This window comes from Lycorma delicatula, chromosome 8, assembly GCF_047948215.1.
Source record: "Lycorma delicatula isolate Av1 chromosome 8, ASM4794821v1, whole genome shotgun sequence".
NCBI lineage: Eukaryota > Metazoa > Arthropoda > Insecta > Hemiptera > Fulgoridae > Lycorma > Lycorma delicatula.
In genome coordinates this window covers 124,626,458-124,642,323 of record NC_134462.1, presented here as the reverse complement: position 1 = coordinate 124,642,323, position 15,866 = coordinate 124,626,458, and the positions used below count along the sequence as shown (strand labels likewise).

The following is a 15,866-nucleotide window of genomic DNA, read 5'->3' as shown; positions in this document are numbered from 1 at the left end:
AAATTTTTATGTCAACTGTAGTTAAATTTGCATATAAAACGTATACAGTACATAAAAAAATTATTGCAGTATCATACACTACCCATTATAATTTGTAAGTTCTATGGGATACAATGAATCGGTACAAGTGAACAGGATAATTCCGGTATAACCAAAGTGGTTGGGTTTCAATTAACCACACATCTCAAGAACGGTCGAACTGAGAATGTACAAGACTACACTTCATTTACACTCATACATATCATCCTCATTCATCCTCTGAAGTATTATCTACTTCAAACTTTATAGAAACCTGAAAAAGAAAGTAAAGATAGAATAGTAACATGGTAACTAACGTACACACACCTTTGACAATGGAAAATTCATAACTTATTTCTGTTGCCATGATGACAGAAATATAACAATAAAAGGAGGATTAATCTGTGTTTTCCTTAATGAATATTTTTAATATCATAGTATTATCTACTTCAAACTTATAATAAGTATTATTGATAATACTTATGATAATACTTATTTTTAATATCATACTTATTCTCACAAGTATAAAAAACTTACAAAAACAAATGATTTCTGCCTTCCGATAGTAATACAGATTAGTATTGGGAAGGCATTTAATAATTGAATTAACAAAGTGTGTGTCTCAATCACAGTGTGAGCTGCGGTTGAACTGAATGAGTCGAATAAATGTTACAAAAATAATAGAATTAAATTTACGTTACAGAAAATAAAGTTCTTTTTAACACTAATAGGCTTCTCGTGGAGACTGTGTGAGGCTAGAATGGTGAGATATGCGAGCTCCTCACGGAAGGCAAAAAGGGTGCCTATGGGGCATTCTTTTGGAAGGTGCAATGAGGTGATCTCATAATATCTCTGCAAACAATCATCCGATTTTCAAAATTCAAACTGTATTTTTTAGCAAGTTGAAGGCTAACTTTTAACTTTTGCATGCATCCTGTACTCTCCATTTAACAGATCACGGTTGTTCAGAGACAAACTATATGTACATAGTTTGTCTGTTTGTTACCACATCATGCAAGAACTAACTAACCAGCCAATCAATTACTTTCAAATTTGGAGGGTATATTCATGTTTTCCCAGGGAAGGTTTAAAGACATTGTCTACATGGTTATGATATTAAAAATATTCATTAAGGAAAACACAAATTAATCCTCCTTTTATTGTTATATTTCTATCATCATGGCAACAGAAATAAGTTATGAATTTTCCATTGTCAAAGGTGTGTGTACGTTAGTTACCATGTTACTATTATTCTATCTTTACTTTCTTTTTCAGGTTTCTATAAAGTTTGAATACTAAAAATATTATTTATCAGTATCATGACCTTTTATGATTTTTTCTTTCAGGTACCCCAGATCAGTTGAAGGTATATTGAAAGCAGCGGTAGGTGCAAATGCCAGTATCGAATTAGTTCAACGAAATGGATCTTCTTTTGATGAAGCCAATGAAGATAGAATCCTTTTTTGTAATTCATTGATACCGATTTCAGGTAACACTGCTGTTTATATATTTTTAGATTCTAATAATGAATATTCACAAGACCAGCTAGAGTTTATTGATATAGTTGTCTCAAATAACACACCAAACAATAATTCAAGAGCTATTTCATCATCGGTTGACTCTGAGGTAAATTCTGAAAGACCTAGTATTGAATTGGCTGTTATTTTGAGGAAGTTGGCTCAAATATTCCTACTGCGACTAACACCTCTTGTGAGGAAGTAAATAAGGTTAGAAAGCCAAAAAAATTAAGTATTGCCGAGATAAAAAAACATGAAACATAAATTTAAAAAAAAACAAAAAACATAGAGCTTTAGAAAAAAGTATTTAGGAGATAAAAGAGTTGGAAGACAGGTTGTAGGAACACTTGTAAAGGAAGCTAGATCCCTAAAAGGTAAATGTAACCATGTCTTATTACCCGAACCTTCGAAAAGAACGAATCAAACTTTTTTGTGCACTACGGTATCTGATACCAAGCAACAGGAAATATTTAATCATTTTTGGCATAGTCCTACCTCTTGGAAAGAAAAACAAACATTTGTGACAACTTTAGTTAATTCAAGGCCCATTATTAAAAGAAGCTGCACACATCTCAAAAACGTCAAATTGGAGGGACATGACAACCTACTGGAAAATGATGGTGGAGAGAAGATAAGGGTATGTAGAATTTTTTTTTAGACACTTGATCTTGGAGAGGATACATTTAAAAGATGGGTTTATAGATCAGGACAACTCAATAAGATAAGTGAGAATGGAGAATCAATTGATGAATTAGATGGACAGACTGATAAAATAACAGAAAAGATGCAAGAGATTATAAAAAAAAGAGGTAAGTCCCAATAAGTGACACAAAAAAATCAAAATCTCCAGGAGCTTAAAAAAGTTATAAAGATTTTTGGCCCTTCTATGATGGTCTTCCATTCATTTGTGCAGGAAAACGAGGAGCAACAGAACATGTTAAGGTAAAAAGAAATAAAAAAAAATGTAAAGAAAGGTGTCAACAAATTAATATTTTTAATAAAATAATATTATACTGTACTTTTATTATGTAGAACTATAATGTACAGAACTGTTACTTTAAACTTTTAAGAGTGTTTTTATATTTTCACGGTATACTAATGAAGCTACAGTTATTCATTAGTTTTATTTTTAGTTGGTAAACCTAATTGTAATAATTCAATACAAAGTTTAATTTTTTGTTTATAAAAGTCTGATTAAGTTGTAATATAAGTCAGTAGGATAAGAAACTAATTAAATATTCCTTGTAATGTTACTATATTTTTTTTTTTATCTTTTAACTGTTACTTTAATTTTTAAGAGTGTTTTTATATTTTCAGTGTACTAATGAAGGAATAGTTATTCATTAATTTATTTTTAGTTTGCAAGCCTAAAGGTAATTAACTAATTAAATATCTCTTATAATGTATTTTTGTACTGTTATCTCTATGTATTTTACATTCTATCTGTACAATTACTTTGTTTCCTAGTAATTTCAATAATTAAGAAAAACATTTTATAATATGGACCTAATAATATCATAAACGTACTAGGTTTCACTTTAAGAAAAAGGCAGGCAAAATTAAGTTTCTAGGCAGACAGATATTTTTCAACTATAACTAAAACATCCAAGAATAAAGTTCAAAAGGCCCTATGTAGCTGATCACCATTGTTTGAAATCACCTACATGGCAAAACAAACACATAGTATTTTTTTTAATTGTAAGAAATCTTCTAAGCAAGTAATAGATGAAAAAAAGAATTTATCTTAAAAACAGGTAATTAGAAATCTTAGATTAAATTTACGATATAACTGTAATATTGCATTCTGTTAATTCAATTCCAAAGGTTTTTCTGCTCTCCTGAAAAATTTAGGTCTTTGCAGGTAGGAGGTTGCATAGAATGAATGATGATGTATATATATTGTTATATAACTATACAATTAAATATGCATTTTAATTGCTCTCATTTAAAGTGTAAGATTCAACTCAGAAATAGGATATGCCACATTTAAAAACAATTGCAGTTGTTTTTTTTTAAGAGAACTACAATTATTATTTTTAACAAATGGTAAGTTTTAGGCTAGAAACGTTTTGATTCTTAATGTGGGTGGTGGGTGAAAAAGTTTAAGAATCAATTGTTTAAAAGAACATTATTACATAAAAAAACAAAAAAAAAAAAACATTGTGAATATTTACACTGTACAACTATGCTTGGCCAGGGGTTTGTCAAGCTCTTCATCATTTGGCCAATAACATTTTACTTTACTTTATAATCTTCAATTTCCAGGATATTATTCTGCACATTGTTGTGGAATCATCATACTGTAAGTTGTGGTTGGATATTATCTAACCCAAGACTCCCTGCCGCCACTGAGTTAGTTATAATTTAGTAATGGAAAGAATGATCTACCGTAATTATAAGATATAATGTTAAGAATTAATTAACATATAGTATTTATTAAACACATCGAGATCAAATGTTAAGTAGAATTTTGGACAAGTGTTCAAATGACATAACCTGAGCCTATAATCACAAATAAAAATAAATTTTGCATTGTTTTGTAAAACGGAAAAGTTAAAATTTGTTTTAAAACAATTAAAACAAAATTTCTTCCCTTGGAGAAACTGATTCATTAACCTCTTCATTTTTTCTTCCTATAAAAATCTGAATTCTAGTTTTAATTCTCTAAATAGGATTTTTTTACATTTAATTTTAATTAATGATTCTATATTAGGGTTACAATTTGACTATCAGTTTCAGATTAATGCCTTAATAATATTCAAAATACTTATTAACATGGAAATTAGAACTAACAAGCATAAGTAATAAAACGTAACTTCGTTCATAAAAAATATTAAAAAAGTTTCAGTTAAAAGATACACCAGAATTAGGTCTAAATACACTATAAACATAACGTCTTTAAAATTACTTATAATTTTATTTAAAACTATTAGTATGTTTAACTGTAAATAATTAATGTAAAACGGGTTCAAAAATTCACATTCATATTGTGTACAATTAACTATACATGTCATTACTTACTTTTAGGTAAGGACCACGACGCAAAATAGTATTTCTTTATTAGCTGAAACCAATCAGTCAAATTATTTTTCTATCAAATTCTCTTAGTAAGCATTCAAGTAAGATTACTTGGAATAACAAATTAATCTAAATCGTTTAACTGAGAAATAGCCGTAAACAGTACCGTTACAAAGGACGTCAACAGTATACAACCATGTGAGTTGATGTATTTAACGCATTCTCACGTCGCTTAAGAGAAAATAATGTTAATCTGCCGCCATTTTTGATGCGTTTTTTAAAAATCTACCCTGGAAACAAGTCAAGTGAGTGTTATAAATGGATTAAAATCAGCAATATTCTGGAACTTATATAAACCTAATAATAAGGATAGATTAAATTAAAATACTATACTTACATTATTTATTCACACGAATTCATTATCTTTTTTTCTATATACACATACATTTTAATTTTTTTATCCAAAATTTATTTTATTTCCATCAAATTACTTAGTAGAGATTAGATAGGTATCTGTTTTTCTTTTTACAGAGATGTTTCTCAAGCAGAGTTAATTTACTATTTTTTTTTTTAACCTATCTATATATATATATATTAATAAGTCCATTCACAGATTCCTGGATATATATTTATAAGTAAAGTAAAATATTTATTTAACATTATTGTAACATAAATATACACTAAATCACCAGATAGAATATGTTCTACTTTTTATAGACTTTATGAAATGTTTGTCTCAATCTTTCCTAAAATCTAGAATATATATCCTAATTCAATAACATAATTACAAAATACTATAACTTATGCTATATAAACTTATCTTATTTTAATATTTAATGGTGTTACTTCTCTTGTTTTTACAAATAACTGTGTATCTCGTATAGCAATGAAAACAGTATTATTTTCAGTATTTTGTTTTCATCGTGCCTACATATCATCATAATATATCACAATTCTTCATTATTATAATAAATATATTTATTTTGAAACTAACAAGAATAATGGTTGTTGATTTTTATTTAGAACAAAAGAATATTCCATAATAATTTTACTTTAAGGTAAAAGAAAATAATGAAAATACACAATATACCGTAATTACATGAGCGATGTTATAAATTGATTTAAACAGGAATTGTGATTCACTGTTTACAATGTTATTTTGTTTCTTAGAATCGAGTTAAAATCTCTTAATTTTAAGACATTACCCCAGAATACTGAATTCTGGGGTAATGCATTGTTTCATCTCTCATAACAAGCGACCGACCGACACGGACAGTTTAATATTAATTTTTTTAAACAACGTTAACAAACGAACGTAATCAAGATATCCAAACGGTAATAAGGTTTTCCATTATTTCTTTTTACCTAATATAATTTACACTCACGCATAATTTATAATTGCACTTGGATAAAAAAAACCAGTCTGCGCCCTTCATATATTTTTTTGGTTTTTTTACTAAATATCGCTATTATTTATTTTGATATAAAAAACATAATAGTGCAATTAAAAATAAAAATGTTATGTCTCTACTTTAGTATCACAAAAAGTAGCGAGCTAGCCTGTTACACAAAAGGTGTCGGGGTCGATTCTCTGTCAGGATCTGAACAAAATTTTACAACTTAGACCATATCATCTTTACTAACTAATCTGAAAAAACACAAAAGGACCATTTATTTTAATTCAGTTGATAAAAAATATTAATGAATAGTACAAAAGGGGATTATTATATAAAACGATTATTTCCAAATTTATCTCAAGTCGACTACCGTCAAAAATAAATAGCAAAAATAAACAGTATAAAAGAAAAAGATGGCTTCTGAACGATATAATGAAAGAAAAAATTAGTAGTGTGGTAAGTTTGTACGTATTGGAGACTGTGAGAGGGAGTGTGCACAGAGAATGGAACAAGATAGGTGAGTGCATTTGACTTTCTCGTTATTCCACCTGGTTCGTCAAAAACAACTGCGTATGTCAAAATGTGTTACGTAGATGAAAAATTACATTTATTCGGGAGTGTGCACAGAGAATGGAACAAGATAGTATTATAACTATTGAGTGCATTTGACTTTCTCGTTCTTCCTGGTTCATCAAAACAACTGAGTGTGTCAAAATGTGTTATATTGTATTGTGTTTATTATATTATTAGTTAAAATAAACAAATCTTACATAGTAATATTATTTAACATTTTCTTTCTGATAATTTATTAATCTAACAAAAGTGTTATTAACGACGTTGTCGTACAGTAAATGGTTATTTCTTTACGATCTGTAGTGGTGTTTTTTTAGAAAATATTTCTAAATGTAAACTAGGTAAGTTCTTTGAAATAATATTTTTTAATAAGAAAAATAGTACTCAATTAAATAATGGTTAACTTATGGGAATTTAATGAATTAAACGTTTGCACCATTTGCACATTTTGTTTAAGTACAGATTACTTTATAAAAATATGGAACTAAAATAATTTGCTTTCAAGTAAGTACCGGTACACTAGAAGAGAATAGGTACTTGCTTGAAAGCAAATTATTCTTTTGTAGACTAAACGTTTTATTTACGTTTTAATAAAATAATATTATTATTATTTCTATTTAAATCTGCCCTTCTTACTAATTATTTCGGATATCAATATTTTATTGAAGTTATATTTTTTGTTTAAAAAAAATTAGATTTCTGTTAAGAACAAAACCTTTTGACTGTGTTTACATTTGGTGATTAATAAATTAACTATCTATTTTAGAAAGTAAATTCACTTTGTTCTTCAGTTTGAAATACTTAGAAATATTTTCTTACTTTTCTTGAAACTTACATTGATGTGTTATGCAGGTCCGTTTTATGTTAGATGGTCAGACTTATTATTAATTTTTTTTGACAAAAATTTAACTAAAATTTTTATTCTGATTTTATTTTTCATAAACCGCGATAACTTACAACATAATAAATGAAAGCAACTTTTAAAATTCACTTGTATGTGTTAGCTAAAGAACATAGTTAACGGTACATAAACGAGTAATGCTTTCAATTATTTAATTTTTCAATTTATATATACAATTACATCCGCGCACGTAAACGTGATGATTCCACACACACACATATATATATATATATATATATATATATATATATATATATATATGTACATTCGCGTGCGCGCTTTTATACCTTTTTTTTTTTTGGTAAATATTACTAAATATTTTTATTTTAATTTAAAGCAGAAATTTAAAAAATCGAATATTGTAATTAACAATAAAAATATAATGTCGCCGCGACCGTGTCACAGAAAGCGTACTTCCTTTTTTTTCTGTTTAGCCTCCGGTAACTACCGTTTAGATAATTCTTCAGAGGATGAATGAGGATGATATGTATGAGTACGAATGAAGTGTAGTCTTGTATATTCTCAGTTCGACCATTCCTGAGATGTGCGGTTAATTGAAACTCAACCACCAAAGAACACCGGTATCCACGATCTAGTATTCAAATCCGTGTAAAAATAACTGGCTTTACTAGGACTTGAACGCTGGAACTCTCGCCTTCCAAATCAGTTAATTTGGAAGACGCGTTCACCAACCCGGTGGGTTAACTTGGACACCCCCAGATCACAAGGTATTCACATATGACTATCGCCTCCTAAAAAAAAAATCATTACTGAAGGTTCTAGATTTAATTCTTGGCTTTAATTATCATTAAAAACCGATTTACATGTTGAAAGTTTGGAATTGATTTTCGTTTTGGACACAAATTTGCATTAGTAAGTCGTACCCGCATGTCGTTCACTAAAAAAAAAAGAAATATTGCTGTAAACTAAAAGGATCAATTCTTGGTTACAATATACATAATCACATGCTCAATCACTATTAATAATAGTGATTATTATCACAACCTATTGGTTTCTTATGCAAATAAATATTTTTTATATCGACATTTATATACATAAATTCGTAATAAAAGATTTTAAAAACCTACTGATATACTGAAGGTCTGCGGTTCGACTCTCATGTTAGACACAACTGTTTAGCCAGGTTTCGTAGATAAGAATTGACTTACAAGGATGTTTTCAATAATTTCAATCGAAATAATCTTTACGATTAAAAAAAAATAAATAAATCTGTGATGAATCGATCACAATGTTGAAGTTTAATTTTATATTTTGGTTCGGTTTAATCATTTTATAAATAATAGTTATATACATAACACCGCTACTGAACAAGGCTGACACTGCTAATGACTGTCGTAAACTGTCTAACTTTAAACGCTTGTAGTTTAATGAAGTAAAGAAGGGGAAGTTGACTTTCTTAGCAACAAGATGTTGCCATTTAGCGTATCAAAAAAATGATTGTACTAAAACAAATACTCAATTAACCCATCTTAATTAATTAACAAATATGCTTTATTTTTGTCTCAATATAAACAATTTAGGTTACCGAATTTTGTTTTTTTGTATAAAACGACAACCTAATGAGAAAAATAATAAGACATGAAATAATTGTTACGACATTGATCTCAAATACAACACACACACACACACACACACACACACACACACACACACACACACACACACACACACACACACACACACACACACACACACACACACACACACACACACACACACACACACACACACACACACACACACACACACACACACACACACACACACACACACACAATATTTCATGGCAGGTACTAGCGCCTTTCTCTTCAACCCGAAAAGTTTTGAATTCAAATTAAAATATATATATATACTTATACACAGGCGTTAGAAGAAACAATGAACGGCATAGATGAAGTCCTACGCAAGAACTATCGCATGAAAATAAACAAGAACAAAACAAAAGTAATGAAATGTGTAAATAACAAAGATGGACCACTGAATGTGAAAATAGGAGGAGAAAAGAATATGGAGGTAGAAGAATTTTGTTATTTGGGAAGTAGAATTACTAAAGGTGGACGAAGCAGGAGCGATATAAAATGCCGAATAGCACAAGCGAAACGAGCCTTCAGTAAGAAATATAATTTGTTTACATCAAAAATTAATTTAAATGTCAGGAAAAGATTTTTGAAAGTGTATGTTTGGAGTGTCGCTTTATATGGAAGTCAAACTTGGACGATCGGAGTATCTGAGAAGAAAAGATTAGAAGCTTTTGAAATGCGGTGCTACAGGAGAATGTTAAAAATCAGATGGGTGATAAAGTGACAAATGAAGAGGTATTGCGGCAAATAGATGAAGAAAGAAGCATTTGGAAAAATATAGTTAAAAGAAGAGACAGACTTATAGGCCACATACTAAGGCATCCTGGAATTGTCGCTTTGATATTGGAAGGACAGGTAGAAGGGAAAAATTGTGTAGGCAGGCCACGTTTGGAATATGTAAAACAAATTGTTAGGGATGTAGGATGTAGAGGGTATACTGAAATGAAACGACTAGCACTAGATAGGGAATCTTGGAGAGCTGCATCAAACCAGTCAAATGACTGAAGACAAAAAAAAAATTAGTATAGTCAGCGATATGAAATTTAATATTACTTTTATGCGTTATCTTGTACTCGGGAGTAACCACCTCATATAGCCTACTCAGGCACCCGACTACATCAAATATAGAAATAATATTAAATTTCACATCGCTAACTTACTGTATCATGAAAATGTGCTTGTAAGAAAAGAAAGAAAAACAAATATTTTTTGTCGTTTTTCATAATTATTCTAGGTAGATTTTTGTACAATTAGAGTAGTCAGAATTATTTTATTTAGGACTTTTTTGTTGTTTACATAACTTTACCTGGCGTACATATTTTTGTTTTTATCTCGAGAATGAAAAATATTTCTTTTTTTATCGTTTTATGTTCAATTAATGAAATATTTTGCTTTTACAAGGGGAAGGTACATCGGTTCGAATCCGACTTCATTTCCTTTTTTAAAAAAAATGGAAAGTACATAAAATTTTATTTCATTAATAACTACTGATTTTTTTTTCATATTTTTTATTATTATTGAATTATTTATTATAAACTTTTTTTACAATCAAGAGGTTAATAATTATTAATACATCAATATAATTTAAAAAGAAGTTGAAAAAAAAAGATTTCACCGGTGCTAAGGAGGGAATAAATAAATATGGATTATATATAAATGTGGATTATGAAAAAATTATAATTATTAATAAAGCTAGTCGTCGATTTTTCTTTCTCGCCATAATACCTAAAACTTCATCAGCATTAATTCTATGCACCGACAAAGAAACTAACACTTAATCTTTCATTCATCCCCACAGGTTCGGGATTGCGTGTAACAACACGCAATCGTTTTGACTATCTTTATTGTGGAGAACGAGCGTTCATTATTACATTTTGTTACCGGAAAATTCGCTAAAACATGTAAGATATAATGGATATTCGGCAAATATTCTTTACTGCAGAGATCCAATATTTCACTCACTTCTAAATCGCATTTTAATTTTAATGATCTCTTCGCACCAAATAAGATACTCCGCTTGGAGGACAGATTCAGAACATTTAATATCATAATACATAGCTAAAATTTTTAGTTCATCCACTTTTCCAGGACTAGCTTAACCTGGCAAAAGAGTTTGAAAACCTTTTGAAGATTCTTGGAACGCCGTCTAGCCGTCAACGCATGTGTTTAGAATGCGATAAGCAAGTGTTGCATTTCTTTCTGGCTTGCGGGAAATTCCTAGTAATCAATTATTTTTATTAGTATTGCGTCAGAGTTAGCCCGGCGCTCACACGTCGAGTAACGGCGGGTTAAGGTATATAGGAAGGGATTAATGACCAGGCAGATGATTATGTACCGATTTATCTCAAATTTTGTGAAAATACTTTTGAGATGTTGTACATTACTTAAATTTAATATGCTAAATTTTTTTTTCTCAAATTACTAGATTTAACCCCTGAATGATAAAGTTTAATGATTGTCGGGCGATGGGGGCTGCAGCTCCCATCGCCCGACAATTTTGGCGGTGGCTATAGCCTTCTTAGCCCCTCGCTAGCTACGTGAGAGAGAGAGAGAGAGTGAGATTTGGTGAAGATAGCTCAGTGGTAGAACAATAGAACATTTATTGTCTAATCCAAAAGTTGCTGGTTAGGATCCGTAAATATATTTCCTTCCTTAATGGCGGTCGCAACGTTTCAATTGTAATTAGTGTCTCTTCTTCAGTAATAGAGTCTGAGAAAGATGTTCTCAAAATTCGTTATCTACCATCGGGTTCAGCGGATTATATACTATCTATAATTATACATTCTGAATTACTTGCTGTAAGTTTTTGAGAATGGAGGTCGGATAATCGAGATTTTGATAAATGCCAATCGTAGAATATATTTATTTTGAATAGATTTACTTGTTCCATTTTTTTATTATTAATTCATACAACAGTTGAATTGTACAATAAAACTAGGCCTATTTTACGGATATGAAACACGGAAGTCCGGGTAATTGAGAATCGGATTAGTAAAATCACTGAGTGTTATAGTAATTGTATCGTTTAATTTTTTTTGTAGCACGGCGATCCGAGCGGTAACGTAATCGTATATTCATTTTTTAAGGAGTAAAGCATGGTTTTTGTATGAAAATAAATTATTAAGTACAGACTATAAATATTTATAGTTTTAAAATTTTTATTTAAATTATTATCTAAAAGTTTGTTTTTTTAATTATCTGATACTACAAATCGTGCTTGTGTTGTGATTATTTTATCATAAATAACGCTTGAGTCACATATATTTATGATACATGACTAACTATATATAAAGATTTTAAACACCGCCAGAATGTCTTTAAAATAAGTAATCTTTTTATTACTGAATAAATCAATAAATTTACTCGGTTCATCGGTTGATATTTGAATACATCAAATTTTGTTGTTTTACAAATACTGTTATAAAGAGTTCCTGTGGGCATTAAACTATGTAAACTACCGTTCACGATTGAACGGTAAGAGCTAAAAAAAATTTAGACGGTTCCGAAACTTCAAAATTTTCCGATTCAAAAATAAAATGTTAAATATCGTATTCAATATTCGTTAACACCTCGGAAATCAATTTAGTTAAAAATTATTTCAGATGATGCGATTCTGATCGATTAAAACGAACCGATCCCGACTGTCGGTTAGAAATTTCTCTTTTTGTTGTAAAACTTATTTATTAAATAAAAAATACCATTTTAAATATATTATTATTGTAAATATTTTAAAACTATGGGACATAATGAAATGTTTATTCGAAAATTTAAACCAAATAATTTTACGTTAATGTAGAACTATCAGTAACAAAAAACGACATTAAATCAAAATAAACTATAAAGAAAAGAGCGGGGTAACTTTATGTAGTGTGATTACGAGAGATGTATTAAGACACAAGAGAAGTAAGTAGTCTATATTGCGTTTGCTGCGTGTGTGTATTTACCGGCTAGCTGCTGTACCCGTCTCGTTCGCTGTCTTTCTCATACGTTATTTGTCTCTTTCTGTACCGAACAGTCAGATCTGATTTACTACATGCAACAAAACATCGTGTTACGTCGATGAAAAATGCATTATTTATAGTTAATTTATCTTGCGTTTTACGAATATTTTGTATAAATACAAAAACAAAATAGAAAAGGATTCTTCTACACAAACTCGGTATGTAATTTAAATATTAGTATTTTGTACTAAGAAAAATAGTACGGTATTAAATAATGTGGTGACAGAATAAACGGGAATGGTGAAAATTAAATGAACTAAATATTTTAATTTTTTTTTTACAAATTACCAAATTGGTTTGTAAACCGATCGATTTAGACATAAACATTCGATATAGGCGATATCTCTCGATATATACAACTACATTAAATCTAGTAAAAAAAGTTTTTTTTAGGCTATTTATTTACAGGTTTTTTGTTTTTTATTTTTATTTATATAGTAGTGATAGTAATGAGGTTAAGAAGAAAGAAAGAAAAGTAATAGCGAATTAATATTATTATTTTCATAATATAATTTGTCAAATATAATACAATAATTTATTTAATTCGTACAAATTAATGCCGGTCCGCTAGATAAAAATTTGCTTTTAAGATTGCAAAGTAAAATAACTTATTTTAAGTACCAGTACAATAAAAAGAGGAAAGCCGGTTTATTTTGTGGATTAATCTTGTTATTTAAAATCGAATTATTATAGGTATTTTAATTATAAGATTCTCGGTTTACCGACTTCTCTCGTTCATTTATCCGAACGTTCGTGTTGTTTTCAGTATTCTTAAGTTAACATTAAACAAATCTCTTTGTTTCTCTTTCTGCAGCTGAAATAACATTAAAATATCTAAATTGAAGTAACTGTTTTTTAAAATTAATATCTGAAATTTCGATTATCCGAACATTCATAGATCGTTTATCGGAGGTAATATACCTGTCAATTTAAATATTACGTCAGTTATTTTACGAAAATAATTCATTTTTTTGCTTCAAATTTAGGTATTTTGTAATTTATTATATTTCTATATTGTAATATTTTCTTTTCAGTGATTCTAATCCTACTGCGATCATTTTATTTTATATTTTTTTTATTTTTAAATTTTAAGATAACAGCGTAACCTTTCACTAGATAAAGTAAACGAGATTAAAGTAACTAAATTTTATATGTATAAAATAATCATAAAGTCAAACCGGGAATGGAACTCAGGACCGAGTGTGCAAACCTCTCCTTGCAAAAAAGTAGATTTTTACTTTTTAACTGGTAATATGTACATGTTTATCAAAGGTGAATCCAAATCCAGTCGGATTATTACAGGAAGGAGTAGTATGCAGTTTTATCGAATAATATGTATCTCAGTAGCGATTGAAACACAACCTAATTTTAACATTTTTTATATTAAAAAATAATCATTTAATTTTTTTTCTGTTTAGCCTCCGGAACCACATAATGTATTATTACTTCAGAGGATGAATGAGTGTAGTCTTGTACAGACAGTGTCACAGCTCGACCGTTCCTGAGGTGTGTTGATTAATTGAAACCCAACTCGCCAAAGAACACAGTTATTCACGATCTTACTGTTCAAATCCTAAGGATTTGAACCTTAGAACTCTCGATTTCGAAATCAGCTGATCTGCGAAGACAAGTTCACCTCTAGACCAACACGGTGGGTTCATTTTAAAACGCTTATATTAAAATTTCTTTGGTTACTGATCTAGGTTAAAGTTTTCAGTATTTGGACTACATCTTTAACCAAAGCTGCAACTATCAAAGGTACGTTCTTAAAAATTAAATAATTAAATATTTATAAATTCTGTATCACAGTGTTCATTAAAAATTATTATTAGAAAATAAACATTCACAGTAATTATAGCATTTTGAAAGTAGCAGACATGAATTCATAATTGGGAGAAATATTTAAATAAACTCAAATACATTTTGTAACAGTGGATAAAGGTGTATAATTAATTTACATTTTTCAAAATTTTATATTTTGGATATTGGATGTAAAATAAGGTAAGTTTGAAAATCTAATTTTAATTTTATTAATTTACAAGACAATCTATATTTTTTATTTATATAAGTTATTTCTTTTAACGAATAATATTTTTGAAAAAAAAACTATTTTACTAATTAATTCTGTTACATATAGATACACAAAATTTCTTAATTTTTCTAATTCAACAGAATGATTTACATATTACGTAATTCCATAAAATTATCTTCAATTATATGAAACTCTGTTTTTATGAAATTCTGTTTTATGAAACTCATAATATCTGTACTAAGAGACTACCGGTCATTAATCTGATTTACAATAACATTTTGTTTGTTTTATTTCTTCTAACAATTTTTTATATTTTTCTCCATCATAAGCATGTAAATTGGTAGTAAAGAACAATCGAACCGAGACCATTAACAATTCGTCTTTTATTTCTTACTTTATTACTTACCAAGACTATTTTTAACTTATTCATTTTCGAACGAGTAATAAATTTTAAATAATTACTTCCATCTGTAGACTTATGACTGTTTTTACTTACATTATACAATTTATAATTAAAAGGTATAATTAAAACAATTTAATAAATATTCATAAATATTATTCAAATTTTATAAATAGATTTACTACTTTATCATAATGAATAAATATACCGGTAAAAAGCCTCTAATTTGGCTAAATCTAATTCTACCGGGACCGTTTCCGAATTAATAGTTAGGACCTGCAAGATATTTTAAATACAGATTAGTTTCTGTATCGGAGGATTTTTCTGTTGTATCTGTTTAACCTTTCGAGGTCGTTAAATGTATTTTACTTTTTGTATATGTCGTGCTGTTTTTCACTGAAGTGACTT

General features: G+C 28.8%; 1 long non-coding RNA gene across 2 annotated transcripts in view; it reads left to right on the top strand.

Annotated features, from left to right (window-relative positions):
* The first annotated feature begins 6,628 nt into the window (after positions 1-6,628).
* LOC142329416 (uncharacterized) overlaps positions 6,629-15,866 on the top strand; it is a 77,167-nt gene continuing 67,929 nt past the window's right edge. The window contains exons 1-2 of one of the 2 annotated variants that reach the window (XR_012757492.1): positions 6,629-6,864; positions 14,445-14,677. This is a non-coding gene — a long non-coding RNA (uncharacterized LOC142329416). Of the gene's footprint in view, positions 6,865-13,047; positions 13,185-14,444; positions 14,678-15,866 lie in introns of those variants that run through there. The other variant, XR_012757493.1, reaches the window with a different exon arrangement.